Source organism: Lissotriton vulgaris, chromosome 2_1 (assembly GCF_964263255.1).
Source record: "Lissotriton vulgaris chromosome 2_1, aLisVul1.2, whole genome shotgun sequence".
NCBI lineage: Eukaryota > Metazoa > Chordata > Amphibia > Caudata > Salamandridae > Lissotriton > Lissotriton vulgaris.
The window spans coordinates 2,010,993,734-2,011,007,005 of record NC_141687.1 but is presented as its reverse complement, the minus strand read 5'-3'; the positions used below and the strand labels follow the sequence as shown (position 1 = coordinate 2,011,007,005).

The following is a 13,272-nucleotide window of genomic DNA, read 5'->3' as shown; positions in this document are numbered from 1 at the left end:
TATGTTTAATTATTGTCTCTTTTGAAATGAGAGCTAGCGAAGGATTTGTGAAACTGTTGCATGTAATCCATTTGTTTTAGTTTATAAATGGGCTGTTCTTCCTATTCTACATTAGCTGCGATGTGTATGTACCTTTCTTGGAAAACCTCAATGTTAATATGTGATATCACCAGGTCACTGATGTGAATTGTGCTGTATTGTTATGTACTGTAAAATGTATATAACATTCCTACCTCTAACAAGATGTCGAAGCATTTCGATTCACACTGTGACCCTGGGTGCTCTTTTCAGAGTGCATGATTCATAGGATGCTTGTTGTAGTTAGAACTGTATTGTAGCAGTTTTGTGAGGTGCATGAGGTTTGGAGACCTGCTCTAAACATGGCCGTGGAACTAGTAGCTGTGCAAAGCATGATATGTTGAGAAAACGGTAGAATAGATGAGGTCCTGCATGCGAATACCATCCCTTTTTAGGAGTAGTCTATGAAATACAGTTATGAGAGTGGACAGAGCCTGATTCGTAATGTGCCAACAGAATTCAAGGCGTTTGTCAATTATTCATAATCGAGCAGAAAACTAGTTACTTTACTACGCTTCCGGTAGTGAGAGAGCAGAGGTAGTGCCATGCTGTGCTGCTGCTGTGAGGAACGAGGAGGGGAGAGGACTGAATGCAGTCACTGCCGCTACCCCCGTGGTGATTGCCTGGTAATCTCGCTGGGCCCTGCAGCTGAGTTGCGCAGCCCTGCAGCTCTGCAGCTTCTGTTGCATCTGTCGCGATGAGCGACGGGCAGCTGTAAGCTGTGAGAGGTCCGGCGAGCAGTGAGGAGCGGGTAGCTTGGCAACTGTGCCACTCGGACCCGGACACGGAGTCAACCATGCTCTCGGGGTCACCAGCCACTAGCAAAGACCCACGGAGGGCTCAGCATTACACCAAAACCCCAGAAACACCAGAGAGGCGGCGGGGCGCAACTTGAGACTGCAGGCAAGTGTGCACCTCTGAGTGTGAGATCGCAGCCGCCATTAGCAGCAGCGGCAGAGTGAAGAGCACAGGTGTGCAAGGAGGTGGCCCAACCAGGTTGGGTGTGGCTTGTGGCACCCCAGTGTGCCCTGCTCTCATGCTCTTGCGACCCCCGCCCTGTCCTGCCTTGCACCACGCCGGCCACTGACCTTTACTGTTACACCCCCATACAACCGGGCACTGTTGTCAGCAGATGCTACCCCCTTCAGGGGTCTTGCCACACTCTTCTTCTTGATACCCAATACATCGTCCTCGCTGCTGCTGCTCCTTTGTCACCTTGCCGTTGCTCTATCCATCCCATTTCACTCCCCGCTTACTGCAGTGGTTGGAGTACAGGTACAGTTGGCTGGAGTTTATTCTTGACCCATTTGTTGTTCCATTCTACCACACTCTCCACACCGCCAATTACCAACAGCCCTTCATCCGCTGCTAGCTGCTACTATCCAGTCGACAGTTCACGGCATCTGTCAAATTTAAGTGTTCTGTCATAACGTGGGCTAACCAGTACGCCATTTTTTTCTTTTGTTTGTTTTTTAACTGAGGCCTATAGTCCCTTATTGGGTGTCTTCCAGTAGTCCAACCTTCTCAGGTTGGTGAGCATTAATCTGGCATGAGGTCAGAGAGAACAAGAGGAGGGGGGAAAAAAAAAACCTCAACCTATACCCAAAAAGGTTAAGGAGGGATCCCCACCCGCCGCCATGGACCATACTAGTAACTTTTCTAGAATGAACTTTTCAGTGCAAGGCCTACTAGACAAAGAAGAGAAAGAAGCGTGGCAAGAACAGGAAGCTCCTACTGCTGCAACTTCAGCAATGGCAAACGCCAAGCCAGTCATTCTAAAAAAAAGTCACCAAGTCCGCCCCACTGACAATTGTGAATGAAGCAAGAAAGCTACTTTCTTAGCCTCAACTAGGCACTATTCATGTGCAAACAGTAGCAAACGGGCATTGATTACCAACTTCTTAAATGTAGCCATCAAAACTACAGAGGAAAACCGGGGCCGCAGGGATCTTAAGCCCCATAAAGGTATAAATTGACCCAACAACATCACGGATCCTCAAAGTGAGGCTGACACAAATCCTTCATGTGACATAAGTTATATTAGTTGTGAAAATATAAGGACAGCATCCCAGGTCACGGAATCAGATGTTTCGCATGACACAAACAGAGAAGTCCCAAGACTCCAATTCCTAATAAATAAAGTTCTGTTCCCTCAGGAAACCTGTCTGTCATAATCCCCAAGTCATTGAGGCACTAATTCATCGCCATTCGCCCTCTTTAGACATCCACCTCTAGCAGCAACAACTAATCTCTCCTCTAAATATTAGATACAATATATACAGCGAAGGCAATTTAACGCACAGGTGAACACAAATATCTTGAGTCCTTTTGGGATGCCACACATTGTTGGGAGCTTCCCTCCCTGGCGCTCAGTGGTTCACCAAACCAAGCACCAACAACCAAGGTAAGTCTGATTCATCATTCCTTTCACTGGAAACGGAAGACCAACTTGGCCTGGTACCCTGTCAATTCAAACCACATGGTGAGCCACAAATTAAGATAAAAAACCTGTAAACAAGCACCATGATGTCATTTTCACAAAAAAAGGAACAACCCATTAGGATTAAGGTTTGCTTGGGCGATCCATCACTGAAGTTATCTTCCCACCATGTTCGTTCATCCTCAGCAGAACCAAGCAACTCCCCAACATCTTCAGTCTGGCTGCACATGCTAAACACAATGGATACTATTTGTAAAGCAATGAACTACCATGCAGACAAGCTAGACACTCAAGTCGATCTTTTAAATATCTTAGCAACTCATGTCCAGGGGATCGAACAGAAGTTGCATGGTTTTGATGAAATGATTACGAAGGTGCAGTGAGATCGGGAAACAACATACCAAATCGGCCATTGCTATTGTACTCAAATAATTGACAAATTAGCTACAGTTCCTACCTTACTGACATAAATACTGGGGACAAATTAGCTACAGTTCCTACCTTACTGACATAAATACTGGGGACAACCAGGGATGTCCTAATCAAGAGCGCAACACCAGCAGAGAAAGAAACCGAAGTATTAAGCAAAGTGGTTACAGTATGCCACAGCTTTCTCAGGGGGCTAAACAGAAGTAAATCAGGGATTAACTCAGTTCAAGCACAGGCAACCTCACTTACTCCCAAACCATCAAGCGCATCTGGCAATTCAGGCGTCCTGGATACTTTGCCTACCGACCAACACAAGTTACCACCAGCAAGGCAATCTAAAGTATTTAAGCCATTAACTAAGTGGGAAAGAAAACGCCTGAGAGAGGCCAGAAAAAGCAAACAAATCGGTCAGGCATCCAACTCAATCTTCGTTACACCTGAGCAAGACAGGAACCTAAGTGAAGATAACGCATCTCATAAAATTCTGGACGCAGTAAGCCCTAAGGAGCTACTGACTCCACCAATCAACTCTGCCATTACTCCAAGTGGACACACTCAAGACACAAGGGACAATTCTCTGTCAGTAAATGTATGCAGTCTATTCAAGCCTCCTGTAAGGAAAGGGAAACAGAACTCAAAAATCCAGGCTACACAAATCGCGAAACCCATACCAACATCAGGATGCATCACGCCAGAAACCAGTACAACCTGCCTGTCAGAGGCCAATTTGGCCATGGCAAATGATAGTGAAAAAAGGCGCAACTCTGAACCAACACACAATTATTGCCTATGGGGCAATGAAATTACCCACGTAAGGAACACTGAAAAACACTCACAAAACAATATACGGGTCCCTCAGAATCTATCTCGGGGAGATAAGGAAGTTACTCACGTAATGAAAAATGAAATACACTTACAAAACAATGCACATCCCTTTCCGAATTAATTTCTGACCAACTCGGAGCACACTGCAGCTGACAAAGCTATTGAAAGGAGCTCAGGAAATGAGCCGCAGTGTGATCTCCTTAATAATAATAATAAATTGGACTTCATCCCCTACTAAGTCTCAAGAGGAACTCACGATATTCTGAACAGAAGTGTATTACTCAAACTATTCAAATCTCTTCCCTACCTGTGCCACATTAATACAAGCGACCTAGAAAGCATTAAGTTTAAACAAAACTCACCCCACTGGCCAAGAAATTACTACAGCCACATTTTTCGATAACGCCTTTATTGAGCAGATCTGGCAATAGAAGGATTAATTTGCTAAATGGGGCACGGAGTTAAAAAAGGTCGCACTTCCCCACTATCCAATCCCCCTACATCCGTTAAACCATACTGAGGGCCTGTAAAGGGGTGCCAAAGGCCTGGACCATCTTATCTCAATAAAGTGTACAGAGCATACTGCAAGGAAAATCACCATCACCTTTAGCCACCCAGAAGTAATTAAGCCTTCGGGCTCCCGACATTCGAACACAGCCGGTACTTCTTTCGAAACGGCATGAAGAAATTCATCAATGGCCCTAAAACCAAGCCAGGGCTGCAACATCTGTTCCTGGAACGTGCAAGGCCCCAGCACGAAATTAGAAGAACCAGATTTCATGGAGTTTATCTCACAGCATAATATTCTTCTCTTCCAAGAAATATAGCAGACAAATTCCTCACCAATAGTAGGCTACAAAGAATTTATGAATCCTGCTAAGAGAGTCACAACACACGGGAGAGCTAAATGCAGCCTTTCTATTTTTATCTCAATAGATATCCCATGGCATGATTCCGCCATTGACCTTGCCTCTTCCTGGATGTTAAGCATTAAACTCGAGTCCCTTCCTTTTAACTGTCTGTTAATACTAAACATCTACATCCATCCTGCATCGAAACAAAAGAGATCAAGAGTTGAGGAACTAACAGCTACACTAGTAACACTTAAACTTGCCTATCCAGATGCTAACATCATACTGTCGGGAGACTTCAACATGATTTTACTGCATGACACCATAGACTACACATTTACAGACCATGCTCTTTTCCCCCATATTTCGAATTTTCAAATAATAAATAGGGCAGAAAGTGATCATCAACCGCAAGCCTTCACGCTGCTAAGTAATAATGCAAAACCATCCGAAGTCAACGTGATGTCTTTACCAACTCAATGCTACAACATAAAACGTCTCATCTAGAAAAAGGAAAGAATAGGTGATATCATGAGCACCTGCACTAGTCTTTTTGAGATATTCAAATCAGCTCCATCGTGCATAAAGGCCTGAGAGTCGTTCATTTACAAATTAAATAACAAATTTTCGAATCAGTCCAACGGCGGGAAAGCCGGAAGACAAACAGGGGCACCTTTGTTGACCACTAGTGTAGGTCTAGTCTACAACCCCCTAAACTGAGAAACATCTGAATTTTCCAGACAGATTTCATATGTGCAAGTCCTTAAAATCATAGAAACTTTAAGACCGGAGGGAGCGTTAGGGCCAAACGACTTGCCAAATGCTCCGTTTTGCCTTACCCTTCTTTTTACCCACGCTTTGGTGTCTAGCACGATCCCCGACTCCTGCCGAGGAAGTATTTTAAACCCAATATACAAGTCTGGCACACGCTGTGATCCATCTAATTACAGGTTGATCGCATTAATTGATGTGGAGGCAAAAATGTACGCTTTGAACCTGTTGGTAGACATAGAGGACTTGTATGCATGCTTTATCGATCTTAAAGCGGCATTCAATAAAATATCGAGAGCCAAGTTATAGGCAAAAATGTAAAGTCGGGGGGGTACTAACCAAACTTTTGGAGGCTATTATTAACCTTTACTCACATACTTGAGTACAAATAAGGAAAGGAGATGGGTGCAGTGTAACCAACAAGATCCCAACACTCCATGGGCTTAAACAGGGCTGTGTTTTGGCCTCCTGCCTATTTAATAGCCACACCGCAGACCTAGACAAGCATCTCCGGCTAATCCAAACTGACCCTCCAAAATTGGGCAAAACACCAACACCTAGTCTCCAATATGTGGACAATATTGTCTTACTAGCACAAACGCCAGTAGGGCTGCAGCGACTAATTACCAAACTATGAGCTTACATCACCTCTGCTCAACTAACAATCAACCATCAAAAAACGAAGGTGATGTGCTTTTCCAAACTTCACTCAACTATGAAAAAATGCAAATTCATCTGGAAATGAGACGAGAAACCATTGTCCCAGGTGGACTCGAACAAATACTTAGGTTTTCAACTGGATTGCCACCTCAACTTTAGGCAACATCTGGAGCAAGGTCGCACGAAAGCTAAACAATTGCTCTTCGCATTTAAAATCTTAAAGAAAAAGCTCACAGGCTGCTCAACAGGTCATCTGCTCAAAGTAATTACAGCAACATTCCTACCCTCCATATCATATGGCTTAGAATGATCAAATACCAAAGATGTTAGTCTTAAACACAGCACAATCCATCCTTTTGTAGAACCAAAAAAAAGCCCACTCAAGGAAGGAGTGGGGCTTGGCGGTGCTGGAATCTCCTGAGTCTACTCTTGCCCTCCTTATATAACAAAGTAGACCCGCAAACCTTTGTCTGCAGAGAGAACCACCTTTATTGCAATAGCCCGGGCTATGGAACAGAGTCCCAAGCTCGTCAGAGACAAAACCTAGGCGGCTGCTGCTTTACTCCTCAGCGTCAAGCCTTATATACATTCTACCCCACTCTTTTGGCATTCAGTTAATTGTTCAATCAGGGCGGTGTTTGTAGTTGATAAACTGATCAAGGCTCGGCATTCAGAACATTGTTCAATCAACCTGATCACGGTGTCAAGGACGATTACCAAGCAGGAAGCAGAAGATGAAAAACAAGTTTGTTTACACAGGGCGTAGGTGTCTCATGGCTTTCTGTCGATGAATTGGGGGCTTGGATATGCCATAATTTTGAGCATCACCAGAAATGTAGGCTGTAGACAAGGTTTTGTCACGAGATGGCAAGGAATCGAGGAATGTAAGGAAAATAATGGAACCTAGTGAAAACTAATTTTCTTCACTTTTTAAGAGTCTGTTTTTAATTACTTGACACATCTCACAAGCACAAATCTGATTAGAATATGGAGTAAAGAAATCAGAAACCAGTCAGACAAGGCGCACTAGTTAAATATTATTGGAGGAGGAGGGCAGAGAAGATACCCCTCTAGCTCACTACTGTTGGGTGGAGATTGAAAAACAAACCAGGCTAAACAACTCTATTACTAAAGTCCTGGAACAATCTCTCTCTGCACTACAGTTGGAGGAGGCCTGGCTAACAGTCACAACGTACTCTGGATTTAAAACAGTTGTAAACAACGCAATTAAACAGATCTCCTTACTAACGGACAAAACAGCCTTCTAAAAAAAAAAGATACCTGGGCAGTGATACAATCGTATCACCCTTTGAAACCTCAAACGTACCGTTCTGAACATTTTTCTAATCATAAAAAGCATTACTGGACCAGGCTGGGGTCATACTCCATGAAGGACTTGACCCCGAAATGGAAACACATATGGCCAACCAAGGAATGCCGCGTTTGTGGACAGGGGGACGAGTCATTACTACATTTCCTATATATCTGCCCTTCACTATTAGAAACTCGAAAAGTTGTACATCGGGAGGCATTAAAAGAAAGGCTCAAATAAGAACATGCAAAACGGCACTTATAAAATGCTTTGGAGGATCGTCGATTCAACTGTCCTGCATAGCCATTAACTTTTGGAAAATTGCAGCAAAAGAACTGGACAAAAACGTGAACTAACTTTAGGACCTTTAAAAAAAAAAGTTTTATAGTTTTTCAACTGCACTGATTATACCTTTAACATTTCCTACTCAACCAGCTGCTAAAAAGCCGGAGGCTCGCTGTTTCAACGGTTCGGCAGACCCATAAACTTTTAAAATCTGTAGCTAAAGAACTGGCCCAAAAAAAAAGAAGAAAAAAGGTGAACTAATTTCAGTGGTTTCAAATTAATTTGCTTACGGATCTCTCAATCGCACTGATTACACTTTTTAAATTACTGATTTAATTCTTAATTTGTTGCTCATTCCCCGAGGACATGATCTCGTCGTGATTTCCTTCTACCTTGGGCGCCGGTTGACGAATCTTCACAAAATTTCCAAAACTAGTGGCCCACTCTGGTCAGCTCCTGTCTTAAAAGTTTCAGGGTGATTTGACAAGAGGGGGTCCCAAAGCGTGTTTTCCCTATGTTAATTTCCATAGGAAACTTTAGACAAAGTTACAGCCCGAACTGCTGAATGGAATTACACCAAATTTGGCAAAAAGGTAGCCCTTGGTTCAGTTCAAGTGTAAATCCGTTCAGTAGTTCCTGAGAAATTACAAACATAAATAGTTTCAATATCTGGGCACAGCCTAACCCCGAGCACAAGCTTTGCTCTAATTGGCTGCCAGCACTTCAAACCAGAAAGTGTTGGCAGCCATCTTGTTTTTCGAGGAGGGGGAAAGAAAAAGGTGAGAAAAAGGATAAAAAACAAGAAAAGGGGGCAGTGCAAAAACACCGTGACCATCCGGCCCTGCTCAGGGGGTCCAGGCCCAAAAAATGCATTTTTAAAATATTTTCGGGCTGGTTCCCGCCAGTGCGCAAATCCGTCCGAATATTTTTTTTTAACTTAGCGCAGTCTCCCACACTTGGTTTTCAAAGCCGCCGGGTGGGCCAAGTCCTGGGGGCAATTTATTTATGTAGCGGGGCCTCCCACAGCCCCAGGGACCGCCACCTCCCTGGAGCTATGTGAATTAGAAGCAGGAGGGCACCTGGAGCCCCGGGGACCGCTGCCTCCCCCAGAGACTGCCACCCCCGGGGCTTTTATTAAATATTCGCGGGGCACATGGCTCCCCACTGCCTTAGGGACCACCACCTCCCTGGGGCTTATATTTTTTTAAAACTAAACCTGTTTAGGGAGCTCGAGCCCCCCACACGCCCCAGGGACCACCACCTCCCCGGGGCACTAAAAATTTAAATGCGGGGGTCCGTTTCGGACCTGAGTCCCGGGCACTACGACTTCACCAGGGCTTTTAACACGTTTGGAGGGAAGCTGTGAGCCCCCCCTCCTGGAGCCCTTGATGGCCCTGGTGACCGCCAACCACAAGGTCCGGCTCCTGCAGTGTCCCGGGGTGTCCACTGCTGTTTGCTATGGAAGGGCGGGAGCCGAGCGTGTTCCGTCCAGTCATAGCAAACACTGGTTTGGATTTTGTAAGCGAGCTGCTCTCACTTACAAAATCCAAACCAGATTGCTTTTCCACAAGGGGAGCTGAATTGGGGCCTCCACCACGGTCCCCAACGGAGTGGCCAAGCCCCGGGAGATATGGTCCCTGGGGCTAGGAGTGGCCCGGGAGGGGGGCCACGCAGCCCCCTCCCCTAAAACAATAAATAAATAAAAAAGGAAAGGCCAGCCCCGGGGGAGGGGATCCCTGGAGCAATGCGTTTCCCCCTCCAAATATATAAAAAGAATACTGGCCATGCCCCGGGGGATGCGGTCCCCATGGCCGAAAATGGACTTGTGAAGGGGACAACGGAGCCCCCTTCCGGATTTCATTTTTAAAAGTTAAGACAATAGGGGTCAGACGCTGGGGGATGGGGTCCCCAGGGCCCAATAAATAGGAAAGGAAGGGGGGCCACCCAGCCCCACTTCTAAAAAAGAAAAAAAAAGGCATTGCGCCAGAGGCCCCGCCCCCTAAGTGCATCAGTCTGCAAACGCGCCTCGTGGAGCGTTGTAAGTTGGGGAATTAATTTCCCTTGAATACTGGTGGTCCCTGGGGGCCAACTATCCCACCAGGTACCTCCAGTATGCACCACAGAGCTGCGTTGCAGAGAGGTGGTCAAAGGCCACACCCCTTTTTACACCTCTCTGAAACGCAGCTCTGTGGCGCTTAGTGGAGGTACCTGGTGGGCTAGTTGGACCCCAGGGACCCTCAGGAATTAAGGGGACTTAATCCCCCAACTTATAACGAGCCACATGGCGCGTTTGCACACTTGTCACATCAGGCCCATCCCCCTCCCTTCACTACTGTGCAAACGGGCCCTCTGGCACGTTCTAAGTTGGGGAATGAAGTCCCGTTAAATCCTGAGGGTCCCTTTGGTCCAACTAGCCCACCAGGTACCTCAATTACCCAGGTAGTACCCATGCACTCCAGCAATCCATCTGTCACTACCCATGCACTGCTCCAATCACCCATCCAGCATCATGTACTTAACCAATCACTCCGCCCAAACCCAAGCAGTTATAAAATCACCATGCACTGTCCTTGCAGCGCTCTAATCATCCAGTCACTACCCATGTACTCATGCAACGACCCAGCCACTAACACATGCACTGCTACAATCCTGTGAGCACTACTCATGCAGTCCAACCATCTGCTTGTCACTGCCCATGCACTCCTCCAATCACCCAGTCACCACCATGTACTTATCCAATCACTCCCCCAAAACCCAAGCACTTATAAATTCATCATGCACTCTCCTTGCAGTACTCTAATCATCCAGTCAGTACCCATGTACTCATGCAATGACCCTGGCACTAACACATGCACTGCTACAATCCCCTGTGCACTACTCATGCAGACCTCTAACCACCTACACAGTACTGATTCATTCCTCCAATTACCCAGGTAGAACCCATTCACTCCAGCAATGTTTCTAAGACTGCACATGCACTCCTCCAATCACCCGTCTAGCATCATATACTTATCCAATCACTCTGCCCAAACCCAAGCAGGTATAAAATCACCATGCACTGTCCTTGCAGCGCTCTAATCATCCAGTCACTACCCATGTACTCATGAAATGACACAGGCACTAACACATGCACTGCTACACTCCTGTGAGCACTACTCATGCAGTCTAACCATCTCCTTGTCACTACCCATGCACTCCTTCAATCACCCATTCACCACCATGTACTTATCCAATCACTCTACCAAACCCCAAGCACTTATAAATTCATCATGCACTCTCCTTGTAGTACTCTAATCATCCAGTCACTACCCATGTACTCATGCAATGACCCAGGCACTAACACAAGCACTGCTACAATCCTCTTGGGCTACCTATACAGATCTCTAACCACCTACACAGTACTAATTCACTCCTGCAATTATCCAGGTAGTACCCATGAAGTCTAGCCATCGCTCTGCCACTACCCATGCACTCCTCCAATCATCCAGCCAGCACCATGTACTTTTCCAATCACTCTGCCAAAACCCAAGCAGTTATAAATTCACCATGCACTCTCCGTGCAGAAGTCTAATCATGCAGTCAGTACCCATGTACTTATGCAATGGACCAGGCACTAGGCCATGCACTTCTACAATCCCCTGAGCACTACCCATGCAGACCTCTAACCACCTACACACTACTGATTTTCTCCTCCAATTACCCAGGTAGTACCCATGCACTCCAGCAATCTTTCTGTCACTACCCATGCACTCCTCCAATCACCCATCCAGCATCATGTACTTATCCAATCACTCCACCAAAACCCAACCATTTATAAAGTCACCATGCACTCTCCTTGCAGTACTCTAATCATCCAGTCACCAACCATGTACCTATCCAATCACTCTGCCAAAACCCAAGCAGTTATAACATCACCGTGCACTGTCCTTGCAGCACGCTAATCATCCAGTCACTACCCATGTACTCATGCAATGACCCAGGCACTAACACATGCACTGTGACAATCCCCTGAGCTCTACCCATGCAGTCCAGCCATCTCCCTGTCACTACCTATGCACTCCTCCAATCACCCAGTCAGCACCATGTACTTATCCAATCACTTTGCCAAAATCCAAGGATTTATAAATTCACCATGCACTCTCCTTAAAGTACTCTAATCATCCATTCAGTACCCATGTACTTATCCAATCACTCTGCCAAAACCCAAGCCCTTATAAATGCACCATATACTCTATTTGCAGCAGTCTAATCGTCCTGTCACTACCCATGCACTTTTGCCATGACCCAGGTGCTAACGCATGCACTGCTACAATCCCCTGAGCACTATCCATGCAGTCCAGATATCGCCCTGTCACTAACCATGCACTCTTCCAATCACCCAGCCAGCATCATGTACTTATGCAGTGGCCCAGACACTAACACATGCACTGCTACAATCCCCTAAGCACTTCCCATGCAGACCTCTAACCACCTTCACAGTACTGAGTCACTCCTGCAATAATCCAGGTAGTACCCATGCAGTCTAGTCATTGCCCTGCCGCTACCCATGCACTCCTCCAATCACCCAGCCAGCACCATGTACTTATCCAATCACTCTGCCAAAATCCAAGCACTTATAAAATCACCATGCACTCTCCCTGTAGCACTCTAATTATCCAGTCACTACTCATGTACTTATACAACAAGCCAGGCACCAACTCATGGCAAATACATATGAGGTCATGCTAATCACAGGGGTCCCCTCACGTATAATGTTCGTAGGTGTTTACACTGTATTTTAAGTGTCTTTTAGAATAGCACTGGCTCTAGTCCTGGTTAGTCAGAGTCAGTTACCACCAGTACCCATAAGCAAAAATTTGGGGGCACAGGAGGACTTTCTGCTCCTTTGTTGGTTCTTTCTGCACATCTATTCTTCTTCATGCACTTTTCTTTGTCTCTCTGGACTTCTGTTGCCTCTTTCTGCATTTGTCTAGCTTCTTTCTCCGCTTTTCTTCCTCTTTCTGCACATGGCCTACCTCTGTAGGCATAGTTAGAAATTATCATTTAAAACACCTTTGAAATTCACTGAAAAAAACATCGGTTTCAGGGGTGTTATAGTTAGAAATTATCATTTAAAAACCTTTGAAATACACAGAAAAAACCATAGGTTTCAGGGTCGTTATAGTTAGAAATTAGCATTTAAAAAATCTTAGAAATTCACTGAAAAAAATCTAATGTTTCAGGGATGTTATAGTTAGTTGGACATTTCACTTGTACAAAACCAGAGAAAGTCGTCCGTTATAGTTAGTTCAGGTAACTATAACTCGCCCCCCCGCAATGCACTGCTGATGAAGTCACATATTACATCATTCTTGACATGGCCAGTGACATCAAACCTCTGGTTTCGGCGGGCACACGGCAGGGGTAGCCACCCCCGTCAATATTAGCACAGTTTCGCCGGCAGGTTCCCTCCTCCGTCACGGGAAGAAACCACACAGGAGCCGTGGCCTCAATTCAAAGTGCAGTTTATTGCGAGCACAACGACCTACGCGTTTCGGAGTAAGATTACTCCTTCCTCACGGGCCCGTGAGGAAGGAATTTTGGCATCAAAATAGTTCGCCAGTTCATTGCATTTAGCTCCT

The 13,272-nt window shown here is 45.7% G+C and overlaps 1 protein-coding gene across 1 annotated transcript in view; it reads left to right on the top strand.

Moving 5' to 3' along the window:
- Window positions 1–13,272, top strand: part of TM6SF1 (transmembrane 6 superfamily member 1) — a 556,895-nt gene that overhangs the window by 335,693 nt on the left and 207,930 nt on the right. The gene's annotated exons all lie outside the window — the stretch shown is intronic.